Source organism: Camellia sinensis, chromosome 7 (genome assembly GCF_055761805.1).
Source record: "Camellia sinensis isolate YWXY chromosome 7, ASM5576180v1, whole genome shotgun sequence".
Classification (NCBI taxonomy): Eukaryota; Viridiplantae; Streptophyta; class Magnoliopsida; order Ericales; family Theaceae; genus Camellia; species Camellia sinensis.
In genome coordinates this window covers 95,746,957-95,772,056 of record NC_138967.1, presented here as the reverse complement: position 1 = coordinate 95,772,056, position 25,100 = coordinate 95,746,957, and positions in this window count along the sequence as shown.

Genomic DNA, 25,100 nt, shown 5'->3' with positions numbered 1-25,100 from the left:
ATGAATGGATACAAACATGCAAACATAAGGATGCTAATTGAAATATGTCCTAAAACTAACCATCGTAAGCGATTAAGTAAAAGGGAGAAAGACGTGGGGTTGGAAGACATTCACACACTCACGCACAGTTATTACAAAATTCGTCCTCTCGATGGAAGGGCCAAATGAATAATACAAGCTAGCTACGCTAAGCTATTCTAACTAATCTAATAAACTAATTAGACTAATTATAACATAACCGAATTGAAAATTAGCTAACACTAAGCTAATTAAGAATTTACAACGATGAATTAAATTAGCTAACACATTAACTAATTAATTACAATTTAACTAACTATAGAAAGCAGTTAAAACGGCCTCGAGAAGAGGGACATATGCATACTCGATCGACTTTGCTCGGAAATCCGTTGCCATGCCTCATGTTGCCTCTGTTTGCACTGTTCTGCACCTCTAAAAATTATGCCAACTTCTGTGATGCTTCTGCCCAACCTCATGGACATCCTGAGAGGTCATCGGCCAAGAGGTAAGGCCATCGGCCAGTGGATAATGGTCATCGACCAGTTTTGAAGCTATCGGCCAAATACTTATAGCCGATCGGGACCCTAGATAGCCGATCGGCCATCTCTTTCTGTAAACTGCTCCTTTTGCTACAACAAAGACAAACAGAGGCACGACAATGTATTTGCATGAAAATGTTGGGCAACTACACTCCTTATCATGTTTAAAGCTCAAAGGAGTATAGTGCTCGACTTTTAAGCCATCAATCACGCATTTCGATGCATGATGGCCAAAGAGACCGAGTTGCACAAATCAATATCACATGAATGCACAAAAACATACAAATGCCTTAAACTCTATCATGTTTGATCAAGAGTGTCGGCGACCGAGGATTGAGACACGTCTCATCACTTCATGTATGAAACATCTCTCGTTCCTCGTGTTTGGTTTAACACCCAAACCAAACACAATGCAATGCATGTGACATGGAGATGCTGTACAGTGCAACATAAGCATGCCAAATGCAATGCAACAAATATGCAACAATGTCATGCAAAGACAACCATGCAACAACATGAAAAGATGGATTTAAACCAAAATGGACAGACCTCAGTCTTGCCCAAATCAGTGGCCAAAATAATGAAATGAAGACATGAAATGCAAGACAAGCATGCATGCCAATTGGCATATCAATTAAGCATAAGAACACAACTCTTAAAAGTGCTCGAAGAGTAACAAATGCAAGTGTATGACCACACCATAAGCTCTGAAATCATGCATGGAATGATGCCAAATCAACCAAACAATGCAAGTATGGCATGCAAGAAAGATCAAAGCTTGAATCCAGCATAGACACTTGCAATAAGGCTATGCAAAACATGAAGCAAATGGCCTAAGCAAACTAAAACAGTCCTAAAGCATACAAAAGTGAGTCTAAAACATGCATGGACCAAAGCCAAAACAAGTCAATATGAAAGGCAGAAGGCACGATGCAAGTAAGGCCAACAAAGGGGATTGCACTACAGCTATCAAAACCAAACATGGCATGACTTTGACAACAAAAATCAAAGATGCATCATGGTAAAACAAGACCAAAAATACATTGAAATGATAGCCCAAAGGCCTAGGCATAGAGGCATGCACAATGACCCACTCCTAAGGCATAAAACACCAACTCTTCAAAGCATTGAAAGAGTGACAAAGGCAAGTGTATGACCATGAAACATGCACTGAAATATTATTTTGAATGACGCCAAATCATGAGAATAGTCTAAGCAATGCATGCTAGTGGACTTGATACACAAAGCTAACAAGCTAGACTGAACCATGGCTATACAAAACAATGCATGCATGACTAAAACAACATCAAACAGAGCTCAAGCATGGTAAAACATGAGGGAAAGCTTCTTTGAGTTGAGCCAAAACATGCAAGAATGATGGTCCAAACACATGATGCATGTTATGTTAGTATGCAAGATTGCTCTACAAGTATGTGAAGCATGCAAGATGCTATCAAACCAACTTAAAGCAGAGTTGAAGCATGCTAAAATAACACCAAAAGGTTGCTGAAATGGAACCAAAACATGCTAGTAGTATGAGCCATTTATACTAGCATACAAGACACAATGAGAGGGGATGACCCTCTCCTATTTGGGACCACAAAACCACCTTTCCACCACTGAAAAATCTTCTGGATTTCAGTGGTGAGAAGGCCCAAACAAGGTGGTCCCAATATCTTAAAAGGATGGTTTAAAACAAAGGCGAAACAATGCCTAAGAGGGGGTAGACTACCCCTAACACAGAAGTGACCTTAAACAAACATCACAAGCATGAAAAATCAGAACTTTTTACAATAGAAAGTTAAGCTTAAATCAGCATGCAAATAGGTCTAAAAGCTTAAGCCAAAACAAGGGATTAAAAGGTTAGTTTCTCACCCTTGAAGAACACCTTCAGGAACACAACTCCAACAGCTTTTCTGAGTTCAAACTAACCCAAAAACTCTAACACCAGCTCCTAAGTACCTCAGCAAGAAAAGGATGGTGTTCTAGTAGGTGTTTGTGTGAAATAGTGTGAAGAATTTACACTTTTGAGCACAAACAAGAGCAAATGGAGAGAGAGAGAGAGAGAGAGAGAGGTAAAATATAGAGAGAGAGTGATATATGTTTTGTATATCAACTTTTCAGACCCTCTGGAAAGGGAAAGGGGCTCTCTTCTTATAGAAAATCAATTCTTAAGCTTGTGGAACAATCTTGAGTCTTGATCCAATCCTTCCATACACATGTATGGAGGATGAGAATTGTGCTCACCACTTGTCACAGCTGGCCCAAAAATATCTGCAAAAGCAGATGGAAAGGTCTCAGCCAAGAAATATGGCCGATTGACCAAAAAGAGTGCCGATCGGCCAACACTTATGGCCGATGGCAAGAAAAGAAGGCCGATGGCACAATGCCTTAGCCGATGGGTTGCAGGGATGGCCAACAAGCCACCCTCTTCCCTCAGAAGCAAAACCACAAGTCCTTGGTCCACAACCAAGCACAAAACAAACAAGTTGAGAGATCTTAAGGCAAGGCGTGCAGCCGAGACCTTCGGGAACTCAAAATGAACACGAGCATGGATGATCATCAAGTGTTCAAACGATGACGTCCAAGTCTTGACGACGGTCAAAAATAGGGTGTCTACACTCGCAAGTAGGCGTAGTCGCGGATTTTGCCACCAAACAAGGTGGGCTTAAAACATGATGATTTGCCACTTCAAGTGGGCTTAAAACGCACATTTTGATGAATTGATCCAATTCAAGCAATGAAGCCTTCATCCACAGGCATTGATGCAGTTAATCACTTAAGCATATGGCCTCATGGAAAACATGCTATCATGGCAGTCACTTACACACTTGCAAGGATGCTAAAGCGTAAAAGCTTACCTAGTACTCCGAGCCAAAAAAGAAGCTAGTTAGTAATCCATGCATGATCCTAGCTATGTTAACAATGCCTAATGCAACACATGCAAAAATGCAACTAAGATAGGCTCGGCTATTCTAAGATGTCATGTAAATGCAACTAGATAACATGTATTCAAATTGGTATTCAAATACAATGCAGTTTGTATGATGCGCCGAGCCCAGTGCATGCAATATGAATGAATGATGCACGCATGCAAGCATAAGGATGCTAATTGAAATATGCCCAAAACTAACCATCAAAAGCTGATAAGTAAAAGGGAGAAAGAAATGGGGTTGGATGACATGCATTATACACACGCACGCTTATTACAACATTGTGCCCTCTCGAAGGAGGGTCTGAATAAATAAGCTAACTAGCTACGCTAATTAAGCTAACTATTACAAATCAATTAATTAACTAACCTAGCTAATTAATTATTACAAAACTAATTGAAACAACTAACTATTCTAAGTTACTTAAGTACAAACCAAATTAATTAATTAAACACTTAACTAATTAATTACAAAATAACTAAGCTAATGAACTAGTTTCGCTAAGCAATTTAAACAATTGGCCTTGGGGAGCGAGAGGGATGTGCATGCTCGGTCGGCTTCGCTCGGAAATCCACCACCTTGCCTCAAGATGCCTCTATTTGCACATTTTTGTAGTTCTAAAAATTATGCCAACTTCCAAAAAGTTTCTGAGCCACCTTAGGAATATGCTGAGGGATGGTCGGCCAAGAGGGATGGCCATCGGCCAAAGTTAATGGCCATCGGCCACTTCTGATAGCCGATCGGCAGCCTTTGTGGCCGGTCGGCTGCCTTGATGGCCGGTCAGCCACTACTTCCTCCAATTTCTCCTTTTGCTACAACAGAGCACAGATAGAGGCATGGCAGTGTATTTGCAAGAAAATGTGTGTACAACTACACTCCTTATCATGTCTCAAGCTCAAAGGAGTGTAGTGCTCGGCTCTCGAGCCATCAATCACGCATCTCAATGCATGATGGCCAAAGAGGCCAAGTTGCACAAGTCAATGTTAATGAATGCACACAAATAACACATAAGGGCCTTCACCTCTATCATGCTTGATCAAGACGGTCGGCGACTGAGAAATGAGGCACGTTTCATCACTTCAAGTATGAAACGTGCGACATTCCTCATGTTTGGATTGACGTCCAATCCAAACCCAATGCAACACACACAACATGCCTATCTAACAATGTTAATGTGGCATGCTCAAGACTTCATCACATAAGCAATGCATGCATGACATGTTTAAAAGCTAAAGCACCAAAGGTAATGAAGCATGTTACACATGAAGCATACACTACAATGCTCAAATGGTCAAACCAACACCAAACAGGCCTCATGTATGTCAAAACAGTGGCCAATATGATATGAAATGATAGCATGAATGGCAAGAGAATGATGCTCATGCATTGACTAACAAACAAGGCATAAAGGTGCAACTCTCAAGAGCACCTAAAGAGTGAAAAACATGGAAGTGTGGCAACACTATATGCTCTGAAATAGCATGTCAAATGATGCCAAAACATGCACATATCATAAATGAGACATGCCAAGAGGCTCAAAGCTTAAGGCTAGCAAAGACACTTGTACCATGGCCATATCAAGCAAGCCCCAAAGGGCCAAGATGACTCAACACAGTCCCAAGGCAGATCAAAACAATGCTAGAAACATGCTTGAACATAGCCAACATATGCTAGAATGGAAGGCATAAAGCATGATGCATGCAAGGCCAATGAGCATGATTACACTACAAGTGTAAGAAGCAAATGAGGGATGCTCCAACCAACCAAAAACAGAGTTGTATCATGGTAAAATAAGACCAAAAACACACTGAGAAGATAGACCAAAAAGCTTAGGCAAGCATGCATGCCAATTGGCTCATGATTGAGGCACAAAGCATAACCTTCCAAAAGCATGAAAGAGTGAAGCATGAGAGAGTATGACCACATTTCATGCACTGAAATCATATATCAAATGATGCTAAATCATGCAAATAGCCCAAGCAATGCATGTTAGTGGACTCAAAACACCAAGCTAGTAAGCAAGATTGCACTATGGCTATACAAAGCAAGGCATGCATGACCAAATATGCTTAAAACATAGCTTAAGCATGGCAAAACATGAGTATAATCTTGCTGGAGTGGAGCCAAAAACATGCTAGAATGATGGTCCAAAGCATAATGCATGTTAAGGCTATAGGGAGGATTGCACTACAAGGGTATGAAGCATGCAAGGGGCAATCAAACCGACCCAAAACAGAGATGTGGCACCAAAAACATGCTGAGATAGAACCAAAATAGGCTAGCATGATGCATCAAAGCAATGAGCACACAAGGCTAAATGGCAAGACTACACTACCAGTGTAGAAAGCATGCATGGGGTAACCAAACCAAGCCAAAAAAGAGTTATGCCATGCTGAAACAGGGCCAAAAATAGGCTGAGAACAAGCCAACATTTACTAGAAAAACATGCTCAAACATGAGGCCAATAAGGCAAGCAACCAGGACACAAGGAGAGGGGATGACCCCCTCCTATTTAGGGCCTCAAAACATACTTTCCACTACTGAAATTCCTTTGGAATTCAGTGGCGAAAAGGCCAAACAAAGGTGATCTCAAAGGCCTAAAGTGATGGCACAAAACAAGGCCAAATAAGGCACAAAAGGGGGTATACCACCCCCAACACCAAGGTGGCCTCAAGCAAACACTTCAAACACTTAAAAACAAGAGTTTTTTTCAGTTGAAGGTTAAGCCAAAGGAAGCATGCAAAGATGGCTAAATAAGAAACTACAACAGAGCTTTAAAGTGGATAAAGACTCACCCTGGAAGAACAACTTTAGAACAACAACTTCAGAGGCAAAAACCAAGCTAAAACCACTCAAATGCAACCTCCAAGAACCTCAGCTCAATATTGAAGGTGTTTCACTAGGTGTTTGTTTGCAAAAGTGTGAAGAAATGACACTTTTGAGCATAAACAAGTGCAAATATAGAGAGAAAGGGAGAAATATATAGAGAGAGAGAGAGTAAACTTCAGCTCTAGAAATTTTGTGAACCCTGGAAAGGGAGAGAGAGCCTCTCTCTTATAGAAATCCAAGCCTCAAGCTTGTTGAACAAGCTAGAGACTTGAAGCAATCTCTCCGTACATGTGTATGGAGGATGCCTTCTATGCCCAATAGATGGCACAACTGGCAAGGAAAATATCTGCAGAAAATGTTGGATGGCCGCCGACCAGTTAAAGTGGTCGGCCGACCACCTCCTCTAGTCGACCGACTAGAAAAAGTCGTCTACAGGGACAAAAACTGGTCGGCAAAGGAGATGGAGGGTCTGCACAGAGAGTAAAAGGTGGTGGCAGGCTGCCGACCACCTTAGGTGGTCCACTGACCACCAACCCTAGCTGGCTGACCACAAAAAGTGGTCTACAGGGACAAAAAGTGGTCTACACCCCTGTTCCACCCTCTAGACAAAGAGTAACAAGGTTTGGTTGAAAAACAAACCAAAAAGGAAGCAAGACAAGAGTCCGCAAGGTGAGGCACACCGCCGGAAGCCTCAAAAGCTAGTCTACGGGTACAAAAGGTGGCCTACGAGAGGAAAAGGTAGTCTACGGCTACAAAAAGTGGCCTACAAGCCTCTGTTTCCCTCTAGGCAAAGGCAACAAGGCATGGTCCAAAAACCATGCCAAGAGGAGAAAGTTAAGAGGTCCCGAGACAAGGCGCTCAGCCGAAGGCTCCGAAAACTCAAAACGAGCACAAACATGCGCAATCACCGAGTGCACAGACGATGACGTATGAGTCTTAAGGTCGATCAAAAATGGGGTGTCTACAGCTACTTTGGCAAAAGGTAAAGCACAAAAAGAGAGTGTCAATACCCGAGTGAGCGTTACCCGTGAACTATATAAGGCCTGATTCCTATCTTTGGAATACGTAGACAACTTCATCTTAAAGTTCGGCCCCAACCATTTTCAATTTGCTTGTCTCATCCATGTTTGATTAGTTTATCCTTATTCAACTCGACTATCCAATCCATGATCAATTAGGTTATCTTCATTCAGTTCGATTATCCTATCTTTTCTTCATGGAAGGTTCAGTTGTATATCTTGCTCGGGTTATCTAATTTGAGTTTGTGCATCTTAAGGGTTGATTCTATGTTGGTTGAGCAGTGGCCATTTGCGAAAACAAGCTTTGATGATTTTTAATAAAGTGGACTAATTTTCTTAACAATTATTTCATTTTTGCAAAACCAAACCATTTTTTGGATCAAAAAGGGAAAATTTTCAGTGCTCGCAACATAACTTACATTATTTTAAAACAGAGAGTGGAACAAGCATGCTAATCAAACTCTCATGTTGGTCAAACTCTTTTTAGTAGAAAACAAAGAAAAAGTCAAAGCAATGAACTAGAGGCACAATCAAGTCAGGAATTTTATCTTCTCTCCAGACTCTCGAGTCTCATGTTACATGTTTCAGCCGGCCAGCTAACAATTCAGTCAGCCGTCCAAGTTTTTAGTTGACTCCAGGTGTGTTTCTTAATTGTTTAGGCAGCTGACCAATTATTCAACTAGTTCATATGTTCATTCAGCCGGTCGACTAATGAATCAGTCGGCCCATCAGTTTTTTCAGTTGGTTGGACAACTAATTAGCCAGTTGGTCAATCAATTAGCCATTCGGCCAATTTGGATATCACTACAGAGTGAAAAACTGTAGAATTTGTATAGGCTCAATGGTTTGTGCTTCAAAATGGTGTGTTGAGTGCCTTTCATTTCAACAAGTGTAAATAGTTGTGTTTAGTTTGTTTTTGCTTTGTTTTTCTTTCATTGAGTCATTTTTTTTATTTTTGGTCATTTGAAGGCTCATTGTCCAATTCATACCTCTTTAAAATTCAATCACTTTCAGATTCAAGTTCAAGAAAAATGTTTTCATGCTCAAGTGTTGTGCCATTCATGCCATGATGTACATAAAACGAAACTCACTTTATTAAAACTTCAGGGTGAAGCCCCCCCAATTACAACATTTCAAAGAAGAAGAAAAAAAAAAGAAATTTTTTTCAAAAAACAATAAAAGAAAAATCTGAAGTTATGCATTAGTGCTCCTTCCTAAACAAAAATAAACAAATTAGAAAATATATACATATATGTATTTGAAAATACAAAAAAAAAAGAGAGAGAGAGGGGGGGGAAGGATTTTCTTAGATTCTGACAACAGCCTAGTGGCGAGTGTCAAGGGCCGACTTCACTTGCAGGCAGCTTCATCACTCAACTCCATTGCCAATTGCCCTGCCTCAAGATGTTCATTCTGAGGAATGCCTCGAAGACCCTACTTCAATATTTGTAGAACTTCCAAAAGAAATTACTCCCTACTGACCATCGAATGAAGAGCACGATGGAACTTTGAATTGGGCCATGGTTCTTGCCCTTCGTTTCAACTCTTTGTTCTATTTTTTCAATTGGCTAATCTCCTTTCGGGCATCTTTGTACATACAATAATAAAGGGAGAGTTGTTCATTTAACCGATGCACCTCATTTGTTCTGCTCTGCAAACGGTGTGACGAGTTAGATACTGCGGTCACGGTCTCCATGTATAATTTCGATGTGTAAGAGTTGGCGTCGATGTCAAACTGCACTACCATTATTTGCTCGACTGGCATCGTAGGGAAACTGAAAATAGGGACATAGGAACTCAACAGAGGCTCAGAGGAGCTATTGTTAACAATCTATATCGAGGAATCATTAAGGCCTGGGAAAAGGAAAAGAGTATGGCTAGAAGAGGCCATGTCAAAAGAGAGTAATGCCAAAAAGAGAGTTTGTAGAGTAATGGCAAAGAGAGATTTGTTTTGCAGCTTTCTGCTCTGTCTCTTACAGGCCTCAGAAGAATAAAATGGAAAAGGAGAAGACAAGGGAAGAAGGTATGAAGTATTCGTGTGATGACCCTAACGTGTACATTTTTTTTATATATTTATTTGTGTGAGTTTAATTTCTTAATTATATGCTTAAGTGTGAATATCTGTTTGTTTATGGAATTCTTGATAGAATTGTCGACTTAGAGACTGAAATTGAGAACCTTAATTGCTTTAGAAATTGAGATTCGCTAGCCCAATAGGCTAATTAGAATATTTAGAATTATATGGCAACTTTAATTGAAATTTGATTCGGATCAAAATAATTAGAATTGATTGGAATTAATCAAAACGAAGTTGGATTAATTATCCCTAAGCAAGCTTAATTAGGCTAAGCACCTATATATATATATATATATATGCCACATAAGCTTAATTGAGCTCAAAATATATACTTGAGATTTTAGAGAGAAAGAGATGGAGAATTAACTTCAGAAAGAGAGGGAGAAGAAAATTGTAAAGAAATTGAAGGAGATTTAAAGATTTGAGCTAGAATACGCTTGAATTCAAGCCTTAGGTTTGATCTTCAACCATATTTCTTGCAAATAATTTAAGTAGGAGTTGAGTTCATGGAGTTCTTAGTGTTAATTTCATGTAATTGAGTAGTGAATGCCATAATTTCTTTGGATTTGTCAAATAAGAGCATAATAAGACATGCATGCATGCATGGATCATCATTTTAAGTTTGAATTCCATGAAACTACAGGCATAAAGTTAAATTCACCATCTTTCGAAGTTTTACATGATATTACACACCTCAATTCATTTGAACTTATTTTGAAAAGAGAAGAGTTCAATTCATGTCAAGCATGGTTTTAACTTTATAGTTTAAGCTTGAATTAGGAAATTTGGAGCATGATTTTGAGTAATTGCTTTCAAATTGACTATGTTTTCCTGTTCTACAATGATTTACCATGTTTTTGTACCAACCATGCAAGGTTTGGGCCTTTGAATGGCAAGTTTAAACTTCAAACAAAATTCTAGAAAATCTAGAATTCAAGCAATTCGCTTGAGTGATGGAAGTGTTGATCGAGCATACATTTCAAGTTCCCAGTAGTTTTGCAGACAATTGCACAGTGGCTCGAGTAACCAACTGTGCGCTCGAGCGAACTCACTTTTACTTAATACTTGGCTTGAGTGACTATCGAGCGACTATCAAGCATGAAAATCGAGCATCTAGTACTGTTGCAGTCTTTACAAATGGCTCGAGTGACAAAAGTGTGGGTTCAAGTGACCCCTTTGCAAATTGATGGACTGCTCAAGCGACAAAGTGTGTGCTCGAAGGAACACCCTATTTTCAGCAACTTTGAAAAAGCTTTCATAAGTGCATCATTGTATCCTCATGCTTATTAGAGCATTCTTAGACATTGATTAAGACATCAATACTAAGGAATAGACATAGAAACATACAAGAAGAGAATTGAATGGAGATTAAACGTTAAATCAAAATGGAACCTCAATGTGTTTTTGTTATGTATTTTGTATAGGTGGATGTCGAGGCCTAGCGTCGATTTAACCCACTATAAGTAGTAGTAACTTTATAAAGACATGTTCAAACTATGTTTACTTTCGAAATTGTTGTATAATTGGTTTATTGAAATGTTTTTTTTCCATTGATGAATGAAGTACTTCTTTGAATTGTGTTCGTGGCATCCAATAGTGAGGCCCTTGCCTGAGGGAAACAATACCATGGCCCATTGATTGATAGGCCCTTGCCTGGGGGAAACAATAACATGGCCCATTGGCCGTCACTCGGGGGAAACAATACCGTGGCCTATTGGATTAATTGAAACACAGAGATCTCTGATGTTAGGCCCTTATGGTCACATTGAATATGGAACTTTAGTGGTCCCATTGATTAACCCTTGTGGTCCCATTGATATCGAAATATTGTTACTCCATTGGATGTATCATTTGAAAAAATTATTGCTGTTGTATTAATAATGGAACATTGTGAACTGAATTCAAATGGGAATTGTATTAAAACATTATCAAACTTCATTCATTTTTCTCCTTTATTTTGTTATTACTCACTGGGCCCTAGCCACTATTTATATGTGTATATAGGTGAGCAAACTGAGCTTCAAGAATAGAGAAAGCCCCGGAGTCTGCCCATGTGTCTTCCATTTTGAGAAGCTCCCTAGTTGGAGTAAGCTTAGGCTTGAGTGGAACAAAGCAAGTCAAACCCCTATAGTGATACACTTTTATTTTGTTCTTTTGTTTTGTTATATAGGGGTTGTTTTGAATTTAAAACTCTGAATGTTTGAATTATGTACTAAGTGCTAAGGACTTACCATGGTGTATGATTGTATATACATAAGAATGGTTACACAACCAATATATGAGGTTTTTTTTTTTTTTTTTTTTTTTTTTTTTTTTTTTTTTTTTTAATGTATGCACAACTCAATAGTCCATCTTTATGTTTCATATTTCTTCTGCTAAGCCCCGTAAATCATATTGAGATTGATTTTATTTATTCAGGCCGTAGGTAATCTCAGGATTACTGGTTGGTCAGAATGCTATACCTATAGGGGTGGGTTTAGGTCGTGACCGAGTGGTAGCACAAGTTATTTCTCCCTCACTTGACCATTGAGCTATAGTACCACTTTTGATTTGGGCTCACTAGCAGGCACGATGTACTTGTTAGGACCGTATGCTCCTATGGATTGGGGTCCAGAACTGCACTACAGAGACTATAATTACTTCTTCAGTAGGAGCTATTTTTCCAAAGACGAAGTCCAACCATTCATCTTCGATAAAGCCTTCACCTTCTTTTGGTAGCCATGGCTGGTTCAACTCTTCTTTCATTATGATTAGTGCTTCTGTTTGCGTGAGGAAAGTCACTATCGGAGCTGACTCATTCACTTGTAGTTCTTTTTGGATGATATCCACTCCCACTTCCTCAAGTATAGGCACCATTGGTTTAGGTAGGTATTGGCTAGGGTTGAAGGTTGTCAAGGTGGTCTATATGGCATTGACATTAGATAGCAGGGGGAAGATTTTTTTTATGTTCAAACAAAGGGTTGGTGGTGACATTTGGATTTTACGGGGGTGCTATGACTTTGTTGTCAATGAGATTTTGGATCTCATAACAAAGTCGGACACAATGGTCGGTTTCATAGTCGTTTTGTTGGAGGAAGGCATGGTATTTTGTAAGGTCATAGGTAGGAGGTAGGGGATCTAAGAAAGTTCTAGGTGCAACAGTTTAACGTGTTCTTTGTCTATGAGCATTTACATGGCTTTAGACAGTCTCATGTGGACTCAATGGATGGTTCTTTGGGTAAGGATAGTTTGGGTAGCTCTAGCAAATTGGTCAGACACAGCTTGGGCTCCTATAGCCTGAATTTCAAGGGCTTGGTATTGGAAAATGTTGTTGGTGTGTTTCTGGTGAAGGGTTTCTTTTGAGGTTGTACAATAGTGGCTTCTACTTTGATGATTCCCTCGTTGATCCTATCTCATATTTGGTTCTCGGTGTCGAACATTTCTCAAAAACTAAATAAGGGCAAAGGCAACATGATGCCAAGCAGAGGTGGATGCAATTTTTTCACGATGGTCCTCACTTGGTCCTTTTTATCAGGCCGGTTGGTCATTCTTGCCACTTTAGTTCTCCATCTCGTGACAAAGTTGCTAAAACATCCATTGGATTCTTGTTTGGTGGTTTCAACTTTCCACACAGTTACCTCTAACTCGGTGTTGTAAGAGTACTGGGTGACAAAAGCCTTGACTAGCTTATTCCACTTTCATTTGATCTCATTATCAAACTTGGCGTACCAGTTGGCTGCCATTCCAGACAAAGTTCGACCAAACAAAGACAAGGTTTGCTAGTAGGTGAGCCCCATGGGCCTCAAAATGTCTACAAAAACTCAGACATGCACCATGGGGTCTCCCGAGCCATCAAACCTATCTATCTGTGGCCTTTTGAACTTCTTAGGAACACAAATGATCACTTCCCATAAACCAACATATAGGTTCAGAATGTAGTCTAGACTTTTAGTCTTCTGCATGGCCTTCTCCAACTTGGCTATTCTATAAACATTAATGTCGACGTTCTGCACTTCAATCTTAGGCTCATCCTTTGGTTATCCAAGGGTGGAATGAGGATAACCAGCACTGCCTCCCTTAAAACTTGTTGTGGCTCCGGCGGTGGTAGTGGTGGTGTAATTGCTTGAGCTTGTAGCTGGTTCAAAGTTTGTGCATGAGCGTCCACAGTCACAGACAGGGTGTCCATAGACCTTTGAAGTGCATGAATCAAATTAGTCAACTCTTAGGCTTAAGCCATCGAGATTTCTGGTTCTGGACTCGGAAACCTGAAGTGCTCTATGGTAGGAGAAGTTGGCAAATGTGGGTTGGCCTATTCTATATCCACTAATTCTAAATCGGACCGAATTGTTCGAAAGGGCTTGAGCTCGCAAATTTTCCTTACTGGTGGCTTAAGTGAGACCAACATTGCTTTCTATCAACTATGTCTTGAGTACGAAACAAACGACTGAGTCTGGCCCACTTAGCTTGGGAAACTTCTTTCCTAGGAGCGATGGCTACAACAAACTTGAGAACAGGTGAATGGGCCCAGTCAAATTATGTTCGAAACTTACCATCGGATCTCAAAATCATCATCATCATCAACTACGTGATAGCATCTCAATCAAGGAAGTTTCAAGACTTTTTAGAATTTTTTACTAGAGTGATCAACCAAACAATCGCCCTTCCATTATTCATTGGTTATCAAAGGAGAATATCCCATTTTGTTCAAAATTTTGTTAAAAAATGCATGATCAAATCACAACTTCCATTTTTATCCCCCTTAAATATAGCTCTCTTTTTTTTTCTAAAAGTTTTTTTGTTCCAAGGAATCAATGAAACAGTTAACCCTTAGCTAAATATCTTATAGAGGAACTAGAATTTTATTCAAAATAGTAGACTTGGTCTCCACTTCCTTACCTACCATTTTTCCAATAGAAATCAGGTTCCTCCAAGGTCAACAATCCAAAGATTTTCATTTAATTGAAAACACTTTCCATAATTTACGGACTTTACTCAAATTTTCTAAGGAATTTTAGATTTCATTCCAAGGGTCCAATCAAACAATTATCTTCTAGTCAAATGTCTTCTAAAGAAATTCAAAATTTATTTCAAAGTGAAAAATTCCGTCACCACCTTCTTACGTAACACTGTTCCATACAATCAAAATTCCCTCTAAAGTAAAAAACTTAAAAATTTTCGTCAAATGAAAAAAAAAATCGTAATTTTCAAAATTCTACTTCGATTTTTTTATTATTATTATAAATTCTTTGCTCCCATGGAGCCTTGGATCTTATTCCACGTATCTAATCAAATAATTATCTTTTAGGGAACTGAAATTTTATTCAAAATGGAAGAGTTGGTCACCACTTTCATATCTACCTTTTTTTCATAAAATTTGAAATTCTCTCCAAAGTCAATAATTTGAAGATTCCCATTCAATAAAACACTTTTCATAATCTCCAAAACTCTACTTAAGTTGGAAAGTTTTTTTTTGTTTTTTTTTAGAAGTTATTTTTTGATCATATATTTTCTTGAGGATTTTTACAAAAAATTGTGGAAAGGCAATCATTTCAATTGATCACTAAAGTAGAAATTATAATTCAAAACCGAAATCATTTAAATTGGAAAACCACTCTTAATTTACCACTAATTGATAGAATCATCATCAAACCAAATCACTGCCTAGATTGAACCCTCAACTTTTGGAATTGAATCACTTCTCAAAATAAACTTAGATTGCCCTAGAATCAACTTCTCAATCAAATCCCCAGATTTTATAACAAAATCACTACCTTTATGATTGATTATCAGAATCAAATCACATCATTTTTATACAAGACAAAATTCTACATAAGCACATAATTTGCATTTTTAACTATTTGGGGGTAGGGTTACCTTGTTCTAATTTGGAAGTAGGATCTAAGATTTACTAAATCACAGAAAAAGGCAACAATATAATCCAAAAAATGGGGTATCTTGTCCTAATGTGGAAGGTGCCAAAGCTTTCTATATGCAAAGGGTAGGTTTGGTCAAGCGGGTACATTAGTTATGGCTATCAATATACCTTTCATACAACCTTAGAGTACAAGGGGATGATTAAACAAAACTAATAGCATAATCTGACTCTCACTTTATTGACATAACATAGCCTGTGAACAGTGTCGGGATATTGTGCAACAAAGTTAGGTTTTCTGAGCCCACAACGGTGTAATGCAATATTATTAATAATTAGCCACTAATCTCATAAAATAATTTTTTTTAAGCCAATCTAAATTAATTCCCAGTAGAGTTACCAACTGTGGGTGCCGTGCCATTTTTGAGTCTAAGGCTCATTTCTCACACGTACTTGTTTTGACAAACAAAGAGTCGATACTTAATTTTTAAAGGGGAATTAATAAACCCTTGACAATGAAAACTAATGTAGCGCCCCACTTTTATTTCATGGATAACATTACCAAAACCATTATTATAAATATAATTTTAGAGATAACGAGTGAAAGTTCTATACATTGACAAGAATGAATAAAAAGAGGTTTCCGCATTCAAATACATAATGGATGCAACAACATGCAACATAATTAAATAAATTGCCCATAGACTTACATAATTACGTATAAAAGGAATGGTTCAAACCTTCTGCATCATGGCGTTCTGTTGACAAACAAAAGGCCCCGTGGCCAACTGATAAAGAAAATCCATGATCTTGAAGCACTTCTCGACATTCACTTGAAAAAGATTTAGCAACGTGGGATGAACGTAGAGTCCAGTAGGGATCCCAACATTATCCTAAATAAGAAAAACATAGAGATAGCTATCATCATATCATATACATAAGGTGTCGGTTTACTCTCGAAAATATACTACATACAAGTATTTTTTTTCTTAAAATCGTTCAGTTTATTCAACAACATAAATAATTTACTTTTCTTTCTTCTTGTTACCTCTTTCTTTTTTTGCATATTCACCTAATGATAACAGGTTTTTGAAAATGAATCCACAAAACCCATTTATGTTTCCCCCAATTTCAGAACTTACACCCATTTCAAATACATTTCCAAAACATCCCAAACGAATAAAAGGTAATACATATATAATGCTCCCAACATAACCATATAAGACAACCCGGCCTCCTCCAAAAATATACCCATTACTATGCATGATACAAATAAATAGAACTGAGATGACATCGTGAAGCCAAATGACACTCCACCTGCCTCAAGCATAGTAAGCCTATGATATATCTTCCCATAACACAAGCCAATTTACTAGTCACTAGCTAGAAGGGAATGGGACCTCTACCAATTTACAAGACACACTGTAGACACCCACTTTTTGACCCCCCTTAAGACTTGGGCGCTTCGTTCCGAACACTCAATGATGAAATGTTGTGTTGCGCAATTTTTCAAATCTACAGCAAAAGAATTCATTTTTGAGCTTTGAACCCAAACCTTGCACCCCATTTTGGACCAAACCCTATTTTTTAACCTGACCACTCAAAAAGCAGTAGGACCAAAAAATGGACAGCATGCCACATTTTGTTGGCCAGGCATACATCCTCTTAGCCGACCGGCTATGTTCAGCAATACAAATATTTTACAGCAGCCACCTGCTCCCATGCACGGGATTTGGCTAGCTACTCTCTTTTGAAGATATTTATGTTGAAAGGTGATGGAAACTCTTTAAAAAAAAACATCGCCTTCCCTCTGAATTTAGGGTTAGAACAATTGCCCAAAGGCTTAGAGGATTACCAAAAACTCTTCTCTACTCTCTTGACTATAGATACACAATAAATACATCATTGATAAATAGAACTGAGATGATATCGAGAAGCCAAATGAAGCTCTACCTGCCTCAAGCATGTTAAGACAAGGATACATCTTTCCATAACATAAGCCAATTTACTAGTCACTAGTTGGAAGGGAATGGGACCACTACCAATTTACGAGACACGCTATAGACACTCCATTTTTTACCACCTTTAAGACATGGGTGCTCCATTCCAAACACTCAATGATAAAATGTTATGCGGTCCAATTTTTTCAAATCTACACCAAAAGAATTCAGTTTTGAGCCTAGAACCCAAACCTTGCACCCTATTTTGGACCAAACCCTATTTTTCTAGCCTGGCCACTCGAAAAGCAGTAGGACCAAAAAATGGGCAGCATGCCACATTTTGTTGGCCAGACGTACATCCTCTTAGTTGGCCGACCATGTTCGGCGAAGCAGATACTTTGCAACCACCAGCTGCTCCCATGTATAGGATTTGGCCAGCTGCTCTCTTTTGAAGATATTTATGTTGAAAGGCGATGGAAACTGTATAAAGAAACATCACCTTCCCTCTGAATTTAGGGTTAGAACAATTACCCAAAGGCTTAGAGGATTACCAATAACTCTTCTCTACCCTCTTGGCTATAGATACACAATACATACACCATTGAAGCTCAAACTTGAAGCTTTTTGCTAAATCTTTGAAAATAATTTCAGATATTTGAGAGTGTTCAGATTGAGGTTTGTGAATCAAGAAACTCTTCCTCTTCTCAAGAGCTTAAACTTTGAACCTTTTTCACCACCTTTTCTCTCTTTTTTTCTTGTATTTACATACTATTTTTCAGAGTATTTTGGGCCTAAAATATGTGATTTAAGGTTACGAAAGTGGAGGGGTTAGCCACACTTCCTTAGGCTTGCTCGCTAGATGTAACCCCTTGGCTTTCTTTCATTTTTGCTCACTTTTTCCACCTCCTAAAATTGATTTTTAGCACAGTTTTTGTGTTGTCTGTGCGCTATTTAATGTGTTAATTTATGCTTTGAATATTATGGTTGTGTTGTTGTAAGTCCTCCCAGATTTGGCGTGTTTAGGACAGAGTGGCCAATCTGTTTGAGTTGATTGTTTTTACTTATGAATTTCTTGCTTTCATATTATTGTTATCCACCTTGAAGCTGGGTAGTAGCTTTCATGATCAAAATGTTGAAAAAACTCTCTTATCGATCATTTTCAAAATATGAAATTGGATGTCTCATCCTTGTTCCATGAAAAAGATGAGTTGCCAACAACTTTGGCAAGTTGTGTGTTTTAGCTTTGATAGATAGCTTGCTTCTTGTTTTTTTTTTTTTTTTCCTTCCTTACTTGTTTTGTTGCTCGTAGAGAGCTTGTTATCGAGAAGTGTTGAAAACTCTCTCCTAGTTCCACTTTGAAGCATGGAAATGGATGTTTCATCCTTATTCCATGAGTAGGGAGAGGAGTTGACTACAATCTTTGAGTTATTCCATATTTTTCATTTTAGTTGCTCTATAATCATCACATACTATCTTGAGAAGTTTGATGATTTATGAAACATGTCTACCTCTTCCTTGAACAATTTCATGATAGGAAGGAGGTAAGAAGAATAAAACTTTTTGGTGTATAGCTAAGTCTTCTCCTATTGCTTTTAATGATCATCATGTAACAAACTTAGAATGGTTGATGATTGGGGAAGCAAACCTACTCCCTCCTTAAAAGCTTCATGACTGGGGGGAGTAGGAAGGATGAACGTCTTTCGGAAACACTCTCTCTTGCTCTGTCCCAATTCTACTGCAGTAGGGTATTCCTTAAAAATAGTGGCTGCCAGCCATTATTTTGTACGGCCGACCATTTGATCAGGCTAGCCGACCAAGTATGTGTATGGTAGTTGTGATTTTACAGTAAAACAGAGCAAATCTTGAGGTCCAAAGAGAACCATTTTCTGACTGTGAACAGAGCAGCTTCTAGCAATGAGCAGAAGGGCTCTCCGGAGGATGTTCTTGCCCGTGTGCACGTGATTCCCCACCTTTTGTTTAATTCCTTTAGATTAGTCGCTTTCATTCAAATACATAATAACTAATTAGTTCATTCATCTGCATTTGTAATAATTAGTTAAATAGGACAGTCGAACCCTCTTGTGTAAGGGCAAATTTGTAATATCACTATATTTTCCAACCCACATTTCTTTCTCCCTTTTATTTACATGCTTACTGTAATTATATAGCATCATATTTTCTTTTATCACTACCATGACTTGCATCCATTTTTGCATGCATTAAGGTTCGGTTCATCATTCCTGAATATCATCATCATTTCCTACTTACTTGAATATGTGCATTACCACATGCTTTGAGTTAATCCATATGACATGTTAATAAGCCAAACCTAGTAGTTGCATTCTTGTATGTATTGCATTAGCCATTTTGCATATAGGATCATGCATTTTTCTAACTATATTATTTTCTTTGGCTTGCCTCGGTTGAGTACTAGGTGAGCATTTTTGCTTTAGCATATTATATCTGTGTTCGTGTTTCCATGACAAGTATGCTACCATGAGGCTATGAGCTTATTTGAAATACCTCTTTGAATGCCTGTGGATGAAGGCTATTTCGCTTAAGTTGGAATAACTTTGATTATTGTACATATGAGCTACATTTTCCTATAAGTTGCACATATTCAAAACTCTTTCAAAAAACGCATGAAATCAAAGCATTCCAAAGTAAGTGACGTAATCTATACTTGTTTGCTTCACATAGTAATGTTAGTATATTAATAATCCGAACATGAGCATATAATGTACATAAAATTCACATCATGATTAGTAGAGGCCGATATTTGATTGGGTGAATGGGGTGCTCAATTCATGACCTTCCTCTCCCATACCTAAGTTCCCGAGCTGAGATGGTTTGGTTATGACGGACAAGTGGCCTTTGGAATGAGTCACAAATTTCCTAAATTGCCAAAAAATATTTCAGTGGCGACTCTGAAATCTGGTAATGCAACCCATTTTTGCCACCCCTGATGATTAATGGATTTTCTAAGATTTGCGGGATTTGGACTCTCATTCTTTTTTCTATTTCACATTGCACTTGTGGAATACGATTTAGAACCACGGGGAGTCAGAACTATAGGGCTATCGTACCCGAGGAGACTAAACCCCTCCGAGGTACACGAAAAACCAGCTACACACCAGTTGGAAGGTAATGGTACCTCTGCCAATTTCTCTAGGCGCTATTTGGAAGGTACTGATACTTCTTATTCTAAGCATAACCAATTTCTCCAAGGAGTAGCTTGAAGGTAATGGTACCTCTCATTCTCAGTGCACATATAGTTCTAACCATCATAATATACCACAAGCATAAATAACCCGAGTGTACTACATACATATAATATGTTCAACGTTACAATGTCATTCTCCACTGACCAAGGACAAAATCTCTAAACATGTGTATTAAATACACGTAGCTTTAAGTCCACAACAATCATAATAATAATATTTAAAGGTTTCAAAATCCAACTTCAAGTTCATTCTTGATTTATGAAAGGTTATAATTTCATTTTCTTTCCAAAACCAATTTCCTTATTTTCCAAATCACAATACTCCAATCATTTTCTTAAAATCCAATTTCTACATTTCATTAAAATCCACATCCATGATGTCAAAGCAAAAGCCCAATTCCACTCAACATAATTAATCCCAATTAATCCCATCATCGTGGTTAACTCTCCCCTTTAACAATTTACATACTTACGCAAGCCATATCAAATAAAGCATAAACATTATTCAATTTGACCGTTTTCCATTTCATTAAGCTAATAATATTAAATTAGGGCTTTTTTCCTTTTTCAACATAAGCACATAAAACTACTCTCCAATTAACCAAAACAACTACCGATTAACTATTAGAAACCCCACATTATCCAATCCTAGATCTCTCTTACATGCTTTTCAAAAATTCACAATAAACATACCTTTTATTCAATAAAATTTACCACATATCTATCTATAGACAAAGTATTAAAATGGAGCAAAGCAATCCCTACCTCAAAGTAGAAGACAGAAAGGAAACAAGGGGTAGAATTTGATGAAGCCAAAAACCATAAATTCACTAATTAAAATGAAGCCCTTAATGTGCTCAACATTTTTCTTCAAAGGACTAGGGTAAGGAAACCATAGAACTGAGAGTATTTAGAGGTAGACGCTAAGAACTTAGAGAGAGAGAGAGAGAGAGAGGATTTAGGGTTTTGAAATATTTCGAGACATAATGAGATGAAAAAATGACTTAAAATGGCCCTTTCTCAGACTGATATACGCACAGACCTCTCAAACGACCAAAACACCACTCAAGCAAACAGGCACGATAAGTGACACCGCTTGAGTGCACAATGACCCCCTCTCAGTAGTTTTGCAGATTGTAAAATACCGTTCGAGCACAAGAAAGACTGCTCGAGTGAACAGACAAAACTTTGAGCAACAACTCATTAAAAAATTGACTTCCTAACCTGTTTCAAATGCAACCAAAACTCCCAATAGCCAACCTCAACAAGCAACAAAATGGAAATGAGATGAACAATAGTTAAGTACATAGATTCTCGAATTTAAAAGAAAGAAAATGGGTTGGGTCTAAACCAAGATCGTTATAACTAAGTTAAGGACCTGTCTGTCACAATCGAGAAAATTTCAAGTTTGAAAATTTAGGTACAAAAGGGGAAGGTCATTGAATGATAGCACCCTTTTTGCCCAATCCAAAAATTAGCCTCTACTCACTTCCTATTTTTTTATTATAGTTATTAGTTATTCATACAAATTCATTTTAAGCTCAAAAGCCCTTAACTAATCTAAAACTATATGATTTGAAGGATAATACCACCTAACTTAGATTTTATGAGTAAAGTCATATCCTTTCCAAAAACAAAGATTTTATTGCCAAGAACAGGTTTTTTCAAAGTACATCACCATACCCATGAACTAAGCCAAGCAGTACTCATGAAAAACATGCAAAACACACAATTTTACATAAAAGAGCATAGAAACTTGCATTATTTAAAAGACAATGCAAATAGCACACAATGCAAAGGATGACAAAAAAACTTACTCGATCACCCACTTTCAATATCTTGCACGCATGCATAAAATAAACATGATCTAAAAATGTGATAACCCTGCTCCGTATTATGCTAATTAATCTTAATTACGAATGTGATTATGTGTTTGATATGATTTTGAGTGCCATTTATATGAATATATATGGTTTTGAATCTCTATCTGTTCACCGTAGGAAAATCTGTTTGATTATGTGCTTTAGAATTTAAATTGAAGGCCTTATCGGCCACAGAAACTGAAATTGACTACGCCATTGTGATTAGCGTAATTTTTAGAGCCTATGGTGAAATGTAATTGAAAATTGATTCGGATCAAATAATTAGATTCAGAACGATTAATTAAGCTTTATTATTTAACTCTAATCAATTTGATTAAGAGAGAGACTATAAAAAGGGCCAATTTACTCTTATTTCATTTTGTTTGAGCTCAAATTGAAGTTTCACTCTAGAGGGAGAGAGAGAAGCTGACTCTAGAGAGAGAAAGAGGGAGAATTGTGTATCTTATCTCAAGTTTGGGAATTTGGAAGCTTAACTTCAAGAATTGACCATAAATTGGGAAGATTGAGCTTCTAGGTGAGTAATTGGTTATGAATTCATGAGTTTAATATTGTAATTTTGTGAATTCAAGGCTTGATGGTGATCAAGAACATGACTTGAGTTGAATGTGAAGTTAGAATGTGCATGCACGCATAGAATTGTCATGAATTGGCAAGAATTGTATAATCTAACATGTAGCTTGTTAATTATGAAAATTTGAGTTGTTGGATCATACATCCAAGCATGATTTGGATGAGTTTTATGTGTAAGCATCACTTGAGCCATTTGAAATGGAATTGGAGTTAAAAGATTACTTGCATGCTTGATTAATGAAGACATGGAGTTAATATGAAGTTGAGTACACATGCTTTTAAATTATGAAGAGAAATGTTGGTTAATTTGAGAATTTGATCATGGTTTTGAACAATTGGTCCCAAATCTCCTATGCTCTCATGCTATGTATGCATTTCTCATGTTTTTGGTACCCAAATTCAAGCTTTGGAGCCTGTGGATATCAAGTTTGAGCCTCAAGAACAATTCAAGATTTTCCAGAATTTGGCATTCTGCTCGAGCGGGTAAAGTGCCGCTCGAGTGGGAAATATGAGCTCCTAGAAGTTTTGCAGACATGGGTGTCCGCTCGAGCGGGGAGCCATGTAGTGAGACTTTTAGCTCAAGCATCCGAATTCACGCTGGAGCGTAAAAATGAGGCAACCAGTACTTTTGCAGACCAAAGGGGGTCCGCTCGAGCAGGGGAACTTGTGCTCGAGCGGGGAACCCTGTTTTTGAAATTTTGTAAAGTTGAATTGAGTTGAGCTCTTAGGCATGCATTAAGCATTGTAAATGAGTTAAAAGGATAAGAACGAAGCCTAAGAGGAATATATGAATTAAGAACAGAATGAATCGTTTGTGACCCATTATGTTCATAAAATGTGTAAGGTCAAGCGCAAGGGCAAATCCACCGGAAGATCACTGTGAGTAATATCTTAAGAAAGATATCTGAAGTATGTTATTTGTCCAATTGCTTACTTTCATATAACTCTTGTAATTTTGTTACATTGAATTGGGGACAAATATTTATTATGCCATATGTTTGGGCCAAAGGCTGTCTGGCATGAATGATAGCCTGACACGAATGATAGTCAGACATGAATGATAGTCTGACATATGAATGATTGGGCCAAAGGCCATCGGACATGAATGATAGTCTGACATGAATGATAGTCTAACATGAATGATAGTCTGACATATAAATGATTGGGCCAAAGGTCGTCTGACACGAATGATAGTCGGATATGAACGAGTGGGCCAAAGGCCGTCGGATATGAATGATTGGGCCGAAGGCCTTCGGATCTGAACAATTGGGCCAAAGGCCATCAGATATGAATGATTGGGCCAAAAGGCCGTTAGGCATGAATGGATGGGCCAAAGACCGTCGGGTATGAGTTAATTGCGCCCAAGGCCGTTTGATACGTCTAGAACTTTAGTCGATTGATACATTAAATAGAAACATGAATTGGGCCCAAGGCCGTCTGATGTAACTATTTCAAAGATTGTTCATGTATCTTCCTTATTTGATATTATTCACTGGGCTTTCGTTCACGCTCATTCATGTCTATGTAGGTGAGCCGAGGGACGTCCAAACCCAGCCTCGGTGAAATACGTGAGAAACAGTCAAGGTTTTGGAGAGTCAGCCCAAATGTCTCACGCACGAGACCTGTCTTCACCTCTTTTGTTCTTTTGATATAGTTTTGTTATGTTGGCGAAAACATCGGATTACCTTTGTTTATAAATCTTTGGTTTGACTGACTTAGACTTGAATGATCCTGTGTATGTACAGAGCTTTGTGTTATTATCCATTTGATGTGAGTTATTAACAGGTATATATATATAGATTGCTATCATGTGCCATGTAAGCACAGCTCTATGGACAAAAGTTTTAAATTTGCTTCCGTTTGGCCCCTTTACCCTGATGAGATATGTCTTGTTTGGCTTGAGGACGTACGTAATCCCTTGATTATTGGCCGGTTATGTCCTTAACCCATAGGGGCAGGTTCAGGTCATGACAGAGTGGTATCAGAGTACAAGTTAATAACTCGCACACTTGTACAAATGAGCAATAAGCATCTAGAAAAGATCTAGGATGCATTCATGCGATAAGTATGAATTTGAAGGCATCGAGAATACGCTTAAATGTTTTAATGTGAACGATTATGTGTTATAAGTTTGTGATTTGTTTGCATTGCAAATTATTTGAATATGTATGCTCTTTAGTAGATGCATACCTGTGAATCTTTTGTGTAAAGTATAATG